The sequence below is a fragment of the Embiotoca jacksoni genome, unplaced genomic scaffold (genome assembly GCF_022577435.1).
Source record: "Embiotoca jacksoni isolate LCO1_2020_lvr unplaced genomic scaffold, fEmbJac1.0.p SCAF_9, whole genome shotgun sequence".
In the NCBI taxonomy this organism is placed as follows: domain Eukaryota; kingdom Metazoa; phylum Chordata; class Actinopteri; family Embiotocidae; genus Embiotoca; species Embiotoca jacksoni.
In genome coordinates, this window is record NW_027185447.1 from 18,070,116 (window position 1) to 18,089,051 (window position 18,936).

An 18,936-nucleotide genomic window follows, 5' to 3' on the forward strand; every position below is an offset into this window, starting at 1 on the left:
AGGAGGACGTTTTAAATGTATAATGATACATTAAGGATATTAGATTAAATAAGGGAATTTTGTAAAACTGAGGACTTCAAATTTAGATTGGTAGCAAACCTCGAACCTCCAGAGAAATATCCTGATTCCAAATATGTTGCTTTCCTTAAATGCAGATTATGGTAGATGTAATCATTGTGACTCACACAACAGTTATTAGACATTCTCACCAAAACTCACACAGTACAGCCCATAGTATCATGCCATGTTTGCGCCGCCTATGTCATGTTTTACTAGGCCATGTTTTACCCCGCCTAGGCCACGTTTTGATGGAACAAACACAGGACCTATCACCCGGACGACCAGTGAACAAGTCTGTGGGACAGCAGAAGTCATTTATTTGAAGTATCTTGAGCTACGTACATAACGCAACAAGTACCTAGTTAATGTTACTAACATAAGATGACTTATTTCAACCCAAACCATGATCTATTTCCTTACTCTAAGCAAGTAGTTTTGACACCTAAAATTAACCGAATTACCCAAACCGTGATCTTTTCTTTAAGCAAACCACGTGGTTTTTGGTGCGTAAAACAGAGCCATCTTACTTTTCACATCAAGGCAAGGCAAATTGTGTCCCTAACTCAGGATCCTCTAGTTGACTCACGAGTGTATTACATGTTTTGGTGTGTTACAGAGTTGTACAATAACATTTCTGTGTTAGTAATTAGTACAGAAAGTAACTAACACTCCGGATTGGTTTTAAACGTGGCTCATCACTGGCATCCCTGACCCGCGTTACCAGTGACAGCCATTTCAAATAAATGTATTCAAGTGGTAGACTTCTCAAAACATGAGGTGATATTCATTTTCCTCTTATCTCTTTAGACATTGGTTTGAGTGTGTAGCCTGTGATTTTTACTGTACTATTATAATGAAACCAGATATCACCTATAAACTCTTAAAGCAAGAAAATGCTTAAGGCTGAAACCCTGGGAAAAAGCTGTAGAGGACACAACAGCTTTAACCAGCTGCAAGCTGTTTAGATAGGTTCACTTATGATAATATCTACACTGAACAAAGTCATTAAACTCCTGGATTGAATTGGAATTGCTTCCTTTCCAAATGAGACTTAATCTCAACAGAATCAGAAAAAAAGGTCTATTTTGTGCCACGTTTAGCACAAATACCCAAGATTGCTTTTTCCTCCACATTGCAAAATCAGAAAGATATAATTTTAAATGTTAAAGGTATTTAAATCGTACACATGAAAAACTATGATTGCTTTTCTTCCATTTTTTTCTTAATTTCGGCTATGCAGAGCAAAACACTGAAGCTCTCCTGCAGCACCCCTCTCCTTTGGCTCAGTGGGTGTTGATGTCCAAAGCCTAGGCAGTTTTCTTTACACACAGTAGAACAAAGCGTGATTTAGGGAAGTGGGAGGGCAGCTATGGTTGATATATGTGTGTTTTGCTTCATAGGTGAGAAGAATGATGAATGGATGAAGTCCACAGCCACCGTAATGGTACCCTCGTGTACCATGGCAGAGGGAAAAGAGAAAGGGTGCACTTGAGAGAATAAAAGTCAGCCTCTTTCAATCAGCACTAGCTAAAAGTAAAATTCTTGACAATATATCCTTGTTGTGCCTTTTGTGATGAGCCTTATGCTGAAGGGGGATGGGGAAGTGGTATAACTGGGGAGGGGGGGAGGTCTCAGGGGGGCATCACACACGGTGTTAGGAAGGGATCTTTCTATTGAAGAACTGAAGAAATAAAAATCTGTTTACCCGACTACAACTGCCTTAAATAAAGCAGGCTGCCATGGGTGAAAGTCACAGAGGAGTTTGGTTATATTCCTCAACAAGATACTGTTGATGAAGGGAGCCTTTGAAACAAAGCTACATGGGTGTTTGCAAATGCTATTCCCTTTTACATGTTACCACTAGTGACATGCAGGCAACTGTCGGAGTGTATCCTTACGGCTGCTGTTGTATTTAAAAATAAATATGTTTCCCTGTGGTCGTGTATGTGAATGTGTAGATGCGCTGTGTGGATGTTTTCCTCTTCGTCTGTCGGTGTGTTTGCAGTTGTCCTGTCAGGTCATTTGTTGCTGGAGCTATTAATCCCCCACACACACACACACGCAGTCCTCTGCCCCTGTTGTGCTCTCATTTGCTGATATACTCGGTCTGTCATTAGTCTATATGCCTACTCTGCATGTTGGAGAGAAATATTGACATTGTCAAAGCACCGCTCATTGCTTCTGAACATAAGCCGTGCTTTTACATATCAGGTGTCAAACGTAAAGGGTAAATTCATCAACGTATTCACACCTCAGTGATGTGGCAATCGTCCTCCCCTCGGACATGGATTGGGAGAAAAGGCACTTAGAGGGAGAGAGCAGAAAGAGTAGCAAGATGCTGGAGCTGACCCAGCCATTTTGATGCATATGTTGCACGGAAATATTGACCAGCTCTTTAGTCTGTGACTCCCTCTGGACTGGGTAATTGTCTGTCTGTGTTTCTATTGTTTAAACTAAATGCATATTGGCAGTCTTCCTCCTCAAATCAACGATTAACACCTCGGCAGAACAATGATGGTAGACAGTGGTATCTACTGATCAGATGACGTAGCCTCACAAGTCATTGCATTCCATAGATCTATATTTTATCCCTGTTCAACATATTGAGAATATACCTTTTGTTTTATAATGTAAGCAGTAAAATAGACAGATTTTGGATTTTGGATTCATTAAAAAAAGCTTAATCGGAGTAAACATTTAATGAATATTTGAAATGTCACAGTTCTGTTTGTGTATTATATCACAAACAATTAGCATCAAATAAAAAAAAAAAATGCTTATTTGCTTTCTTAGTGAGAGTTAGATGAGAAAAACCGCCATAATCTACTAATGATGCTGCTGCATCCACCTGTTATTTGCCTCTATATATATATATATATATATATATGTTAATTTTTTTTATATTACTATATTTTATTATGTTGACAATTGATGTGCTTAGGGTGTAATTAATGTCAACTATTGACTGCCCTCTTCTATAAATCAACAGCACATTGATAATGTGCGGGACTGAATGAAGGTCACCACGCCAGCACAAATGTAGCAAAACACAAGATGAGTCATGGAGGTGTTTATGATCACAAGGAAAATTACATTATAAATGCTTCCACTATAATGTGTTCGATGTTTTTCAGCACAGAGGACAGAGAGAGCAGAGAAAACAATTTTCAACATTTTTGAGAAGGCGAGGATAGGTAGATGCTGTTTTGCAAACTAAATTTAGATTTAATCATTTGTTTATTCTGAAGTGGGCGTATAAACATACAGTTATCATGAATACTGTCATGAATACTGTTTACAAGTAATCCAGGAATAGATTACAAAAAAGAAAACAAAATGAGTTATGTACAAGAAGACAACGACTCTAACTCGCAGCTAATGAGTTGTTACTTAGAGATGACTGTGAATTTTGACAGCGCCTATTTAAAAACCAGAGTAAAATAAAGTTTCGGGAGAATAAGTCAAGCCACGATTTTTCATCGGCAATGATCAACTGCAGTTCTTTTACTGAAGCACATCTATGCAAAAATGCCACATAAATCTTTTTGTATTGAACTAGGTTTTAAAGTACATGCCGCCTGTGGGCCTGGATGGAGCTCATGTTTTTTCTTTTCTTCCTATATTGGTATTATAACCTGTTCTGAAAGCAGACATTTTCAATTTGTAGATGCAAAATATTGCAATGCTGATCTTTTGATGACTTGCATCTAATTTGGAATTAGCATATCTCAGTGAAGTGTACTGTAATTTGTCTTTGATGATTGGTTCGTCTGTAATAGATGGGGGATTGCCTGAGCTCCCCACTGCCCTGTCTCTCTCCCTCCCTCCTTCCCTCTGCTGGAGAGGCACACAGAACCTTTGAAATGTGATTTGACCATCAGAGCAGTGAGAAAGCACTAATATTTTACTGACCTGAAATGAAAAGGATTAGGTGAAAAAAAACCTCCTGCAAAAGGCTATCTCGATACACAGGTGATGTTTTGTTTGTTTCTTTTTTTCTCCATCCCTTAAAAGGAGGAGACTTGGATATAATCAAAAGATGTGTTCCAGAGCGTAAAGCTCCGGGCTTTTGAAGCTTTTCAAATGTTTTGTTGGGAGAGGCAAGACGCGGGAACAGCATGTCTGCATTCAGAGCATCCATGAATCCCTGTCATCAGCTCCCTTCCATTTCCCTTCCCCTCACTTTGAGCAAAATCTGGCTTTTACCACAGAGCAGATACAAATGCTGGAAAATGAATGACCAGAGGGCAGAGACTATAGAGAAATAAGGCTGTTTCATTTGCACAGCCAAGAGCCACATAGATTGCTTTTGTTTTTTAGGGGGGTATAGGTGGCACGAGAGCTTTGCAATTATTTGCACAATTAGTTGTAATTATCGTATAAGCATTTATCTTGTGCACCAAAGAAATTCCAGTGTGCATTCTGCAGGGTAGAATAGGAAGAATTAATATAGATTGTTTTCTCCAGAAAGTGCTGCCTGTTTAGTTGACGGCAATTAGCAGCTAATACCTGTGAGAGCTGCCGTCTGCTCACTCCCGTGCTGTTTTTTTTCTTCCATAATGATCAGACAATTAATGATGGGTGGAGAACACTGGCAGGACTATGGTTTACGCCAGCCACTGTCACAGTGGTAGGCTATACCGTACAGCGGTTATTGTTGTTTTCTGGTTGAGCGTTCCCCTGCGTTCATGACACACAGATTATGATGAGGGTTACATTTGCTCTGCATGCTTTATCTTAGGTAGTGGAACTAATCGCACACAGATGCAGAAGCTTCCGAGGTGTCTCCCCGAGCCTTGGGCTGTTTCTGTATTTCATTGCACTACAGAAGAATCTCGAAATACATTTATTTGAGAGTTTGTGCATGATCTTCTCAAGGTGCGAGACACTAATAAAACCTGGTATTGTTTTGAAAGGTATTTCCCTTCTTGTTTCAGTGCTGATATGTTGCCTCTGGGCCAAATGTGTACGGAGTGTTGTCTTACATTGAATGCTGTTTGGATTTCATGCTCAGGCTGGGTCGAGGACCTAGCAACATGTTTCTCTTCTGTAAAACCATTTATTTTGTGCCGTTTTCCCTGATAAGTGTGACATCTGCTCCCTGAAATGCTCCTAAGTGAATTTTTAGGTTTTAAGAGTTGACAAGTACGGTTTCTTGGGTTTCAATTAAATAAAAATGAGTCATCAGCCCATTGTACTGAAGATGAGATGATATTTTAGTGGGTGTAATATTGGACTCCACTGTCAAATATGCAGTTATGTGTTAGTAGAATTTTTTTTGTTGCTGAATTTTAACCATGCATGGACAATGTCTTACTCTCACAATGTTAGGATCTGCATTGTTTTAGCATCCTCTAATGAATCATACAGTGTACATGTGGAGATGCAGTGTCACTGACCTGGTCACTGATAGCACAGGGATCATGTGAGGAACACTGCAGGAATAATTCTGGAGACTGAAGATGGAGTAGCAGATTTGAATAATGTCTGAAAGAATATGTTCTATTTGGTGCATTTTCTATTCACTTCACACAAACAATATGAAATAAATGTGAAGCATTTTATGCATAGCAAAATGTGCAGACTTGAATAGATGAATACTTTCTGCTTCGGCTGCACAGCCATTTGTGTAGTTTTTCTTTATTTGGCAAAGAGTAATGCCTTTGTTGGCTTCGGTGTGCTGGAGCCTCAAACTGTTTTCTAGGCTACTATAGGATTATTTTTTTATTTTCTTTTGGTTGAACAAAAAAATAAAAATCAGACACACTCTTTGTCTTACTAGTGTCTGCACTGTGTACGCTGTCTTAGAACTTGCTTTGTGTGTAACCGTAGGAAAAGTGGCGGCCACAAAAGCATGAAACGTAAAGCATGAGTGATGTGTTAGCTTTGCATTGGTGTCTTGCTTTGTCTACCTAATTTTGCTGAGAGGTTTTGAAATGAGCAAACACTTAATTTATGGTCCTGACACTGTTATAGGATGATAAAAAGATGCCTTCTATTGTTGTAAAGGGCTGGAATAAGTGTGTCTGCGATTCACTAAACTCTGAAAATAGCCCACCGCCACTTAAGGAAACTGAGCATCTCTGGTTTGTGCACTGCTGTGAATGAGTGCTTACTACAGCATTTTGTCACATTAATATTTGAGTGCTACATATTGTCAAGTAGATGCAGGACTTAAACAGCACTTACAGTGAAGTGTACTTACTTCAACTCCCTGTTTATTTCTTCCAGAGACATCCATGCAGACGCCATAATGGTTTCCGTGTTTATATTGAACTTGACCTCTGACCCCTGACCTCCTGCATAAGCTTGGTAATCATTTCATTTTTTATTTGGTGCATTATGATTGATTTGAACCATTTGCCATTATGTGTCATGATCATTGCCATTTATCTCACACTGAATTGTTTTGTTCAACTTGCTTCTGCCTCCTTGACTTATTTTCCTTTCCTTTTGTTTGGCTGTTATAATTGTTTCAATTTGTAAAATTATAACTGTTGCATTCTCTTAATTTATTATCCCTTTTTATTTCACACTTGTCTCTCTCTGTGCTTCGTTACTTCCACTGTCCTTGAGCCATTAATGCACAATAAATTGTCAATTGTGTTTGCTAACATCTTTAATTTCTTTCTTATATTCTGTAATTTCTTTTCATCATCTTTCTATGACAAACCATCCAACCATGTTTTCATTTTTTTTTTTTTAAATCTATTACCAAGGATTACAACTCCCTATATCAAACATTGTGTACTGCAGTAAATCTCTGTCATCGTCTCTCTCTTCCTTCCTCTTCTTCTTGTATGTGTGTGGGTGGAGGTAATGTTTGAAAGTGACAACACAAGGAAACTAAAGACAAAAGGAGGAAATATGGCACAGCAGTGTATTGCAGTATCACATCCCTTGTGTGTGTTATGCTATTATTTTCTGAAATATCAACCGAACACCCACTAAGCAGTCAATATGCACAGAAATGCAACATCCCTTTTTTTTGTTTTGTTTTGTTTTGCCGGATTAATTCCAAAAACCGAGTCCTGGTAGACGGTAAGCATTCGGCAGCAGCATTAGGCCAGTGGGCTGATGGTGTGGCAGGGCCAGGGCTAGACGTTAGGAGAGCTGGCAGCAGGAGGGAGAAGGGAGTCACAAGGTTGCAACCCAGAGCAGTAGACTTGCTTGTCTCAGCAGAGTAAACATCACCCCTCGTCTGCACACAGTAATGACTAACAGAGGAGGACGTGCACAGAAATACTATCAGGACTACTGCCTTGTCCTGTCAGACCCCACGCATGCCATTCCTATCATCTCCCAGCCTTTTCGTTCCTAAAAAACAGACCACCGGTATTAAAGCAGCTGCAAGACTTCTTACCTCTGCTCCTGTTTGTTTAAGGTAACATGGTCATGCTCTGCGGGCTATTTGTTTTGATTTGAACTAAAGACAGATAAGTGGAATGTTTTGGGTGGTGTAGGGTGGAGTTTATTTTTGATGAGATACAGTTGCATATATGGCGCACTGACCATCGTGCCCACTGACTTATCAGACTTCAATCAGGAACAGTTGAAATGCAGCATAACAACAGGAAATTATGAGTGATTGGGAGCATCTTGAGATCTGACCCCAAGTTGTTTGACTGATTTTCTTTTAATTGGTTGTCGTCTCCCACTTGACACCATCAAAGCTTCGTGCTGGAGGTGAGGCTGACGGAATGGGTCTATAATAATATGGCAAGTATGATAAGACATCCTGCCTTAGAAACATTTCTAAATGTGATTGCAATCACAAACTAGTCACCAGATTATTGTCCTAATGTTAATGAGGAAATGTGAAGATACAGTGTATTTGCACACACGCTTCGTATATTATACGAACGCGTCAACCAAAAGAAGGTGTTTGTAAATGTTTTTTTACATTTGCCATAAATGTATACTTTAATGTAGTGAAACAAAACAGCTGACAAAATAACAAAAATATGTTGAGACGCAGGCAATTAATTCATTGACTTGCAAAGGCATATGTTTATATCTTTATTTGTCCTCAGTGGTACACTAAGGGATGTAGTGCAAGTTTACTATATCAGAAAACATCTGCTGTTTACGGTCAAGCTTTAACTTTACTGTGCCCAAAGGGAAATTTGTCTTAGGATGCACATAGACTCCAACGTATACATAAAACATAATAAAATACATTAAACATATGACATCAATATGTAGATCATATGATAAAAAAACTCCTCCCTTTCATTATTAAAGCTACACATCTGCTGGCCAGTCCAATCAATATGGAAGAAACCACCTTCAGCTGTAACATGAAGCCGAACCTCCTGAATATAAAAGCTGTGCTTCGTGATGAAATTCAGTTCAGTTGCTGGTAAAGTCTGAAGCAGCACCCTCAGTAGCATCCACCTAAGGTGCTTCCAATTAAGAGCTCTAGTGGAATATACAAACACAGACAAATTTCACTTGGGTTGCATTTTATTTATCCAGCTAATTTTACCGCAGAAACATTTGTTATACCCTGCTTAACAAAAGCATCTTGTACTCTTTCTTTTTTGTAGTGAGAGCATAGTTGCTCCTGGAGTGGGGCATTTGTTCAGTAGAGACATGTCGAGAGCCTTATAATGCATTTTATTGTAATCTACGGGCAGAAAAAGTCCAGTTGTTTACTGCTCAAAGATTTATCAAAGTAAAATCCTCGATGAGAATAAAAGGTGATCACTCATGAGCACTGGTTTTATCCTCCAGCTGTATAAAAGGTAGTGACTGGAAAAGGTAGAGGGCATAGATGTAATACAAAGAGAAATTTGCATGGTGAGGCGAAGCTGATGCTGCCTGAGACTCAGTGGAGACAAGTGTTTGCTATGCCTAGTGATGTGCGAGACAGAGCTAGAAGAAGATTATTGTTAGCATACTGAGAAAAGATCATGAATTCCAATGATTCCCCAAAGCGCAGGCAAGACGATTTACTGAGACTGAGCCTTTACCCCCTCTATCTGTGTGTGCCACTACAGAGTGCTGTCACCGCAGATGATTTTAGGTCGAGGGGAGTTGATGGTGTCCCCCTGTGCACTGATTCAACATCTGATAATGAGGAGGAAATGCTAGTTCAGTTAAAAATACCAGCAATGTTTGAGGAAGAAAAAAGCAGACAGCCCAGGCCCGACCCGGCACACCAACACGCTAAAGATGGGGGGAAAAAAACAGATGACGGTGAAAAATTCATCCTTTAGAGTCTGTTTAATATGTGTTAAGGCGTAGCTTGTGAGACCTCTCAGCTCCAGTAATTTCAGCACATCAAAGACATGCCTCCTCCCCAAGCTGGTGTAGTCTTAAGAAGGGCTCATCATATCCAATCACACATTCGCCCAAAGATCTTGTGAAGAATACCTCCAACCCTGTAATTTTGTTCATTAAAACCAGACTAATACGTGTTGGTCAACACAGCACAACTGAGCGCTGTGCCGTGATGCCGATTGCAGCTGGTAGTCCTTGTCCCTCGCTGACCTGTTTTGTTAGCTCCACTGCTGTATTTCACTGCCTGATTAGATGTCACTCAATTAAAAGCACATTTCTGCTGGGACTGTGTGGCCCCTCCAGTTGCCATGGATGCTGTGCGAAAGGTAGCAGAGCAGCGTAATGTGTGTCCCAGAGCACCGTAATGAAATATCCTCCGCTCTTATAGCAGAAATACACAGACAAGCCAAACTTTCACACCCAATCAATGAAAGTTGTGTGCCTGACTTTTTTTGTACAGTGAAAAATTAAAAAGGATGTGCCTAGTAAGTCACAGAGGACTCACCCATTTTATAGTCAGCTATGAGCAGCTCTAGGATTAATAGACCTCTTCTAATATGCCTCGCATTGGTGGTCCCTGAACACCCTGATCAGGTAAGGCCCAGCGAAGCAAAGATCGTTTATAAGTGGTTCATTATTTTACCTTCAGATTCCTCTGTCTGGCATTGATTTAATAAACACTGATGTATCTCCTTGTAGAAGAGAAGTGCCATTTTTCATTTCCCAGATTTGCTATCTTTGTTATCGCAGTTATCAGTTGAGCTCTGGCATTTCAGCGGTAACACGCTCCCAATCTCAGCCTTGTGCGGGAAGTTGGGGAGTGGGGAGTGTGTGTGTGTGTGTGTGTGTGTGTGTGTGTGTGTGTGTGTGTGTGTGTGTGTGTGTGTGTGTGTGTGTGTGTGTGTCGTGGGGTTTGGAGGGGGGTGGGGGGTAGGGGGTGGTAGTGCAGTGCAATTCCTCTATAGCTGATATTCCTTTTAATGTTCCCTGAAAGATTCCTTAAAAGAAAATATGATCTTTTTGATCTCTTTGACTCTTTGTACGTCCAGACTTGGCTTTGTAAATGAACAGTTTGTTTAATGAAGTTCCACCAAAGTGCTCTGATTATCTGTGAAAGGATTCAACAACGTGTGACACCAACAGTGAGGTACAATAATTAATGATCTATCAGTGAGTTGTGATGATTAATGTATTTGTTTTTGCAGTTTGATGGACCCATAAACTGTGTGAAATAGACAATGAGCTCTGCCGTAGTGTATTCCCTGCGGTGAACAGAGGCAACAGCGCTGAGGAATGCTATAAAAAGCACAGAGAAGTGATGAAAAGAAAAGGGAAAAAAAAACAGCCTCTTTATTATTAAGGTTAACTGTCAGTAAAGGCTCAAGCTTCTGCCCCATCGTTTTTGTAACTGAGAAGCTCGTTGAGCTCGTTGTATTTTTCTGCTCAAAGGTTTCTCTTCTGAAGTGTTAAAAGCAGTTTGTGGTCAGATTAGGCGTTTATGGCTGGCACATCAAATCAAGATGAAAATGAAATGGAATGATCAATTTGCCCTGCATTAATCCCTCCTCTCCAGCTGCATCCTATCGATTTTCTTGTTCAGCTTCCCTGATAACAAGAATCATTTAAAGGTCACATTTTGATGTCTGTCAAAAAGAAAACATTCTTAATGCATTGTGAGTGGCCTTTGAGGCTTATGTTTGTCAGAAAGCACAGGCTGAATCTTGGCACCTCCGACAGATTAAACAGAAAACAGGGCTAAATGGCCTGAGATGCAGCGGTGAGAAGTTTCAGAGCAGATAGCACTTTCACTGAACTATTAAATGCCTCAGATCATTCTAAGAAATAACTCTCCGCTTTTAAAAACTGAGTTTCCCTTTAAGGTAATAATTATGATGTATACCAAAATTATTTCCATCCAAGCATACATTTTTAATTCATCAGAGGATTGCAGACTTTGCAAAACTCACTGGTGATGCATTTGCTTAAAATAGCATGGTGCGTGCTTTGCTGATGGACATACAAAAATACCGCTAATGAGAGTTGAGCTGTGCCTTTGCTCACAAGACACCGATATGCAGCCTTACTTTTATCTCAGCTCGGACAGGTATGGAGTCGTGCTTTCTTTCAGTTGTGAATGTCAGTGTTGGGCTGCGGTGTTAGATGGCACACATATGCTACTGTATGATACAATAACTGTTCAGAGACGAGTGGCTCCCCTAGTTTTCACAAACATCCAGCGCTGACCTTTACTTGCTCCAGCTCCAGGATATAGAGCTGTGCATCATGGACCAGTGCCTCGGGCACTTAGGATTCTGGGAGGGAGATGTCTTCAGGGAGATACAGATCAAACGGAGAGCATGCACAGTTATCAAAGCAGCTGCTACTTTTGTTTGTACAGTTTTGTATAAAAGCCAACAATTAGATTCAGTTCATTCACACAATATGTATTTAGTTTTAAAGTGTAATTATTAGTGAGCAATAAAAGTTACTTATATTGCATCAGAAAAAGAACCAGTTGGAAAATATGCTTTTAAAGTATTGCAAGATGAAATATTTACTGTTATAAAAGGGTTAAACTTATGCTTACATTTTTTTTTTTTTAAGAGTGAGCACAAACCGTGGTGTTACCAGCAAATTCTAATTACCAAAGTTGTGAGTGCAATACTGGTGCAATGCAAAGAGAAAAAGCGGATTAGGCAGAAATAATACATGAATATGAAACATATTAGCTGGTTGTAGAATAATATTTTCAGCAGGTGCAGTTGGTGCAGGCTTCTGTGATGGCCAATCACCTCAACTTCTCTCACCTCCATTAAAATCAGCAGGCAGTTTAAAAGGGTGGGGAGGAACGTCCAGGCGGCTTCTCTGAGGAGAATCCGGCTTCCTCCGGAGGTGCAGACGCTCTGTAGCAAAATACAAACCTAAATATAACAGAACCCCAAATAACTCCAATTTACATAAAAACTACAGCTGTAGCAAATATGTTAATGTTATTTTAGCAGATAATAATGTGTACAAATTGTGTGTTGAGAAGCACAGTAGGTTGTGTATATTTTATTAGATTGTTGGCTAAGAAGATTTCATTTGATTTGATTCAGGGCTGTAACCAACATTTGTTTTTATTATTTTAACAACTAATCTGTCAACTGATATTCTTGATTAACTGATTAATTGTTTTGTGTAGGATGGCACAATTTTACAGAGCCCAAGAGGACGTCTTTAATAATTTGATTTCGTCTCACCAACTATCCAAAACTAAAGTTTCCTTTAATATAAATAAGAGAAAAGCAACAATTCCGCACATTGAAGAAGCTGCAACAAAGAGACTTTAAATGACGACTTAATCAATTATCAAAACACTGGGCATTTTATTGTCTTTCTGTTGACTAATCTCCAAATTGTTTTAGCTCCAAATGAATTGATGCACGCTGTTTGACCTGTGAATGACGGCACATTCCACGTAACCCACTATTGATTGTACCTATTTCACATTAAAAGTTATATTTTGTTTAAATTTAAATGTCGTCTAAATGAAATAATAACAATAAAAAAAAAAAAAAAACATGAATCGAAGCGATAGGGACCAAGTACAACCTATGTATAAAAGGCTTAAAATTAAATTGGGAAGTTTTATGAGCACATTCCCTCCGACTAATGCCTCCAAAATTGCCGTCTGTGTGAGACATGATGAAAAATTAGGCACAGTTTCATGCCAAAACAGCTCTGATGTTAGGAGGAAGGAAACAAGTTCTTTCTGAGCAAAAAAAAAAAAAACCCAACAAAATCTTTTCTCAGCAGTATAACGGAGGTGTGAGTACTTGATGAGTGCTCCTCGTTTAGCTGTGTTTTTGCTCTGCTACCTGTCTAAGCACATGCTGGGTTTTTTTTTTCCCACCGGGGGCCCCAAATAGAGGTTGAGGAGAGCTGAGTTTAGGAGAAGAGGAGCACAGAGCCCTTCCACTCAGTGCCTGGGTCAATATAAAACCTCATTACTGGGGTGTCATAGAAAATTTGTGCACTTTCTGCTCCATCTAGCAGCAATTTTGCTGGATAAGCACTGCTCTCGTTTGGCCCGTTTTAAGCATTTTCGCTAAAGAAAGCCTTGCAAACAGGAAGCCATCGCTTCCCCACAGGGGCCTTGGCAGCCCATATCCCCCCAGTGCTGCCTGTGCTCTTATACGTGTGCTGTTGTTTCTGTGTGTTTATGTGTGTGTGCCCATGTGCATGCATATTATGGACTCTCATCCTATGACTCTTCCTCAAATCTATAGTTGTGCGGGTTACATCTGTGGCACAGCAGAGGCAGTGTGACAGGCATACGGGCCACATTTCCATCTTGAGTTGTTTTTCTTAGCTTTGCATTTTGATAGCTGAGAATGAAGACATGCTACTCGAATGTGGAAAGGATTCCCACATGTAGATCCTAGTTTGACATCATCAATCTCTCAGTAGGGTTGTACCCTGTTCTAACAATTACTGATGTACTTTCTCTTAAAAGCTTGATGTTTTCCCTGTCATTTTTTTACATTTTCTCCCCTAGCTGAAATATGCATTTTAATCACTGTGCCTCTCATCTCTTGCCTGATGTCAACACCTCATTGGAAAAAAATACTCTTTTTTTTATTTTGTCATTGGTCGGCTGGTGGGGGAATAGGCAAGGTATTCACATGTTGTTAGGATGTTTTTCTCCTCATCTGTGCAAAATAGAATTTTATGAAAGCAAACAGAATGACATGTTTATAAATATGGATGCCTGCCTTCTGGACAAGCCTCTCAGCCAGTGCCGCATTGGCTCCATCGCCTCATTTTTGAACCTTGCAATTTCAGAGAGTGGGGCGAGAAAAAGAATCAAAGGGAAATGATAAAGGATAGAAGTGCTGTTTTGGCCAACCTGTCCCGTGTTATTTATTTATTTATTATGTTCTTGTGCAACGGTCAAGACAGTGGATGAACAGAACGTACACAACAAAGATCCTGAATAAAACATGATCAGATAAAAGCCAAACATGCAGAAAATACCAGAAAGGTCAGAAAGAAGCCTCGCCATAATTATTGCTGGAGAATTTGCCAGGAATGCACTAATTAAACCACAGACAAATCTCCAGCCCCGACCTCCCTCCTCCCCCTGCAGCTCTGCCATAAGCCTACATATTAATCATTGGAGAGGAACGCGAAGGCTTGGCTGTCCAGTTCTGCTGTACTAACATAGTGTACTTTAAAACAAACACAAGGAACACGCATGCAGAGACACACTCGTATCAGCCACGTTAGAACTGAGACCAAACAAGAAGTAGGGCAGGAGGAAGATCCAGATCAGATCGCACAGTTAAAAGTTGGACTGAGCTGAAGGTTGAGTAGCTTCCTGCTGGAAGAAGGGCTGGTACCAATCAGCATCTCTAATTGAAGGAGGGTGGGAGGCCTTTTTTTTTTTTTTAACAGTAGGGCCTCTTGGCTCGGAGTAAAGAAAACAAAGCTATCGAGGTGGGCTACATTGTTGTGACTATCTTAGGCAGCACCACACAGGTTAAAGTTAAGGCTGTGTCATGCTGTTTTCCACCCGCAGAGTCCCCCTCTTTGTGTGTGTGTGTGTGTGTGTGTGTGTGTGTGTGTGTGTGTGTGTGTATACACCTATGTATGTGGAGGACTGAATATATCACGCTGTTCACCTCCAGTGGTGTGTCTGTAGGTGTCTTTCTCGTTAACACCGGATGGCTGGTGATGATGTGAGTGTTCCTTCTCTACTTGTAAGCTCACACACATGTACCACATACTGCCTGTGGGGAGAAAAGAAAAAAACAAAACATTTAGAGCTTTAAATTGACCTAAGACCATTTGATCAATTCATTATACGAGTTGCATTTACTGATGTAAATGTGTACCTATGTACACATTTGAAAGCATTTTTCTTTATTGCATTTAAAGCTCTATCTGCACGGGCACACCACATGTTTGCTTTTCTCCGTGGCTCAACCGCTCCTCTCAGTCTGGTATGGGGGAAAATGTTTTACAGTTCCCTGTGATCCAGATGGCTAACTGTACACGACCTCCAGCACTGAATGATAAATGGCAAAAAAGCCCATTTCATCCATCGCCCGGCTTACCTCTCGGCTGCAAACTGATATTCCTGCCGAAAGTGTGGTGAAAACCTCAGTTGGATGTATGGACGCGGGCTGCACTGGAGAGGGTTTGATATAGAATTATTCAGTTTCTAAAGCTATTCTGCTGACAGAAACCACCAGTGCTTTTTATGTTCACAGCTGGGGGTTCAAGTCTCAGAGCTGACCAGCTGATCGAACAAAATGCCATCAACAACGATTAGTAGCTTCTGCAATATTCTGATTATGTGCTGATGGCACTCTTCGGCTGCATTTTGTCCTTCTGCTGTTGCCAGTTGTAGGGTCCTACGTTGTGGCTGTACTGAGGAACAGGTGTGTTCCTGCAACACAACAATGCCATGAGCATTGTTCACGGAATTTACAATGTTAATTGCGTGTTATACCGCACCCGATGGGGTGCACTATAAAAGCAAACCATCCAGTGAATTAGCTTGTACGTATTACAACACGGCCTGAATGCAGTATCTGAGGCTTGTGCTGTGTTTTGTTGTTGTGTTCTGTTGTGTTGGGCTTTCCGATGGCCTGTTCTGGGAGTGGAGCCCTGGAGCTCTCCGAGCCACATAACCGCCCCTGTCAGAGGAGGCCTGCTGGCTGGCTGGAGCAGCCATAGAGAATATGTGGCCTTCACAGTTAATCATAACGCCAACTCACTTTTGCCTGATTGTATTGGCGGCTCCAGGGATCTGCCATAATTGGATCCTTGTAAGTGGGATGGAGGAGCTAAACAACCAGATTGCTGTTTGTTTATACCTTTTCATATATTAGCAACGTGCGGAGACTTCTCAAGCAGTCTGGGACTTGTCTTACTGCTTGCCGCTCTAATTAGTAATTCATTCTTAACATATGCCTCAATTGTGGCCCTATCCAGCTATTTGTGATTAACTCCACTTTAATTAGAGTTGCTCATGCAGACTTTAGCTCTGCATGGACGTGTAGTGGGCACTTGAAAAGCCCTGGTACCCTGCTTGGGTTCATGTGGCAAAGAGGTGCTCTTGATGTGAAGGCCACTGTCTTAGTTTGGACCGATACGGTATTTTGGAAATGCTGTGGAAATAGGTGTAAAAATAAATAATGTGAGGAATGGTACTGATACAGTACGTGTTGTATAGAAATAATAAGACAAATAATTAACCAAGTCATAATCAAGACAAATAAATCTAATTTGAAATACATAAATTGCTTCACACCGTTGGCACTGGCAAGCTTTTTAAAGCCTGCTGTTTATGTGAATCAACCAATAAAGCATGGCAAATGTGATATCTAGTGAAATGTGATACAACTGAGCTTATGCTCAATTTTGATGCATGAAAGTACAGACATGGTATGAAATTGTCACTTCCAGTCCACTGGCTCTGTCTTGAATTGAATGATTTATTAAATAGCACATTACATGTAGTGGTTTTAACTGGTTTTCAAGTATCAAAGCTTGATATGAAGGTGTGCTACATATTATTGTTTTGCTGTGAGTCCTTGACAGACGAGAAAGACACACCGAGTTTCATCTAACAATTTCTCACCTCTCTACTTGTCACCGCCCTCTGGTTTAACAACCTAACTTAATCAACTAGGATTACATATTTCGTTTTTCGGTTCCTTCGCAGCAATTAGGCGACACGTTTGTCAAACAGCCCCTATGTCACCTTGTACAGCATGTGCACATTTTCATGATGGGACATTTTTAATATTTCTCAAATTGCAAACAGTCAAGCTGCCCAAGTGATATACTGTAGAAGCTGAAACTTTGCAAAATATAGAAAAAAATGGTTTCCACATTGGAGCCCTCCAATACCAAAAGCAAGTAATTAAAAGGCGACAGCTTTGCAGATTAACTGCGGAATGGAGTTTGTGGGGAAATACATGCAGGGAAGGGGGCATTTAGTCACATGGCTCTGAGTTCCCCCACAGATAAAGCTCATTTTCTCTAGCAGTGGGGTAGAAAAAGTGTAGAACACAGCCCATTTGGTTTTGGCCTCACATGGGGCCCACAGGGGTAGCCAGCATTTTATTTAAGGTCACCAGGAATAAATGGGATTCAGACTGTGTCTGGCAGGTTGCAGTGGACAGGGCCCAGGCTGGGGCCTTCCACCCCTGCTTCCCCCAGGCACCCTCTCCATCTCTTCTCGCAGGAAAGCGCAGGTCTTTTCCTGCCTTCCATTTCACTGTCTGGAGCCCTGACTAAATACCTCGCAACTCTCCTACTTCTAATACCAGCACTGTGTCAAAGGGTAATAGCATGTTAAAATCCCCCTCAGGTTGTTCAAAAGGGCGAATGCAGGAAAAAAAAAAAGATCCCAGTAGAAAAGCTCTTAATTCCATTTAGCTCAATAATGAGAAACAAAGAGAGGGAGAGACATGGCGAGGGCCTGCATTGTTGGGTCTGCACTGTGTAACACATGAAACACAGGCACCCCATGCTAGACCACATCAGATGATCCTCTGTGGGGCGATATGATGCTTGAGCCACTCTGTAATAAAACCCACAATACCCTTTCAGGGGACTGAGTGGCCATCACAGTTTAAGGGCTTTTCTCTCAGGTGGAGGCAACAAAAAGCTACAGAGATGGATCTGGCTGCCAGTCAAGCTTTGTATCAGTGACTGTGCTTTTGAGGAAATATGAGAGGCTGGACCGCTGTCCCATCACAGCATGATTCAGAGTGAGAGGGATTGGTGCTCACACTGAAGCCAAGCTGCTCTGCAGAGCTGTGGGTATGTGAGTGGGCCATGTGTTGTGCTCAGGATAGTGTTGGTGGTGGTGGTGGTGTGTGTGTGTGTGTGTGTGTGTGTGTGTGTGTGTGTGTGTGTGTGTAGGGGGGGGGTGGGTGGGGGTGAAGGGAGTATGCTCTACCTTTAGACTGAAACATACTGTACAAGTGCTAAACAGGGGACTAACAGCGCTTCCCATATCTGTCAGCTGCTCTGCCTAATCACTTCTCACCATTTCCAACTTGTTATCTCCTAATGTCTTATAAATGTCTGAAATGTGTGAAAAGAAAAAGCTTAGTATGCACTGCAGTAGCATACGGACTGCTGGTATAATTGATATACCATGGCTTCTCAGTGTAGCAGATCCCATGCAAGCTGTTCCAGTGCAGCAAAAATATTCAAACGATGAAACTCAGATAAACACACGTAAGAATAATCTTCTTATGTAGAGTTATTTGTGTTTTTTATTACATATTATCCTGACAGTTGTTAATGTGGCCTCTTCATTGTGACTTGCTATGTGAAGTGTGTTTCTGTCTGTCTGTTTTTTTACGTACACTATCAGTTTGCACAGTGATGCCACAATGGAAACAGTGAAAAAAAAAATCTGTCTTAAAATATGCAGTCATGTGAAAAAATTAGTACATTGTTGGCCTTTTTGACATGATAACATCTGATCGTCTTTGAAACCGTGTCTACAGATAAAGATGGTACAACGCCATGAGAAAAATAGTTTTTTTCAATTATTTACTCAACGAAAATGTTATTAAA

At 40.7% G+C, this 18,936-nt stretch overlaps 1 protein-coding gene across 10 annotated transcripts in view; it reads left to right on the forward strand.

The window, feature by feature from the left end:
• camta1a (calmodulin binding transcription activator 1a) overlaps positions 1–18,936 on the forward strand; it is a 283,560-nt gene that overhangs the window by 41,962 nt on the left and 222,662 nt on the right. Inside the window, exon 1 of one of the 10 annotated variants that reach the window (XM_069141524.1) lies at positions 6,353–6,372. The exons of the other annotated variants lie outside the window; for them this stretch is intronic. The gene's annotated coding sequence lies outside the window, so the exon portion shown is untranslated. Of the gene's footprint in view, positions 1–6,352; positions 6,373–18,936 lie in introns of those variants that run through there. 10 annotated transcript variants of the gene reach the window in all.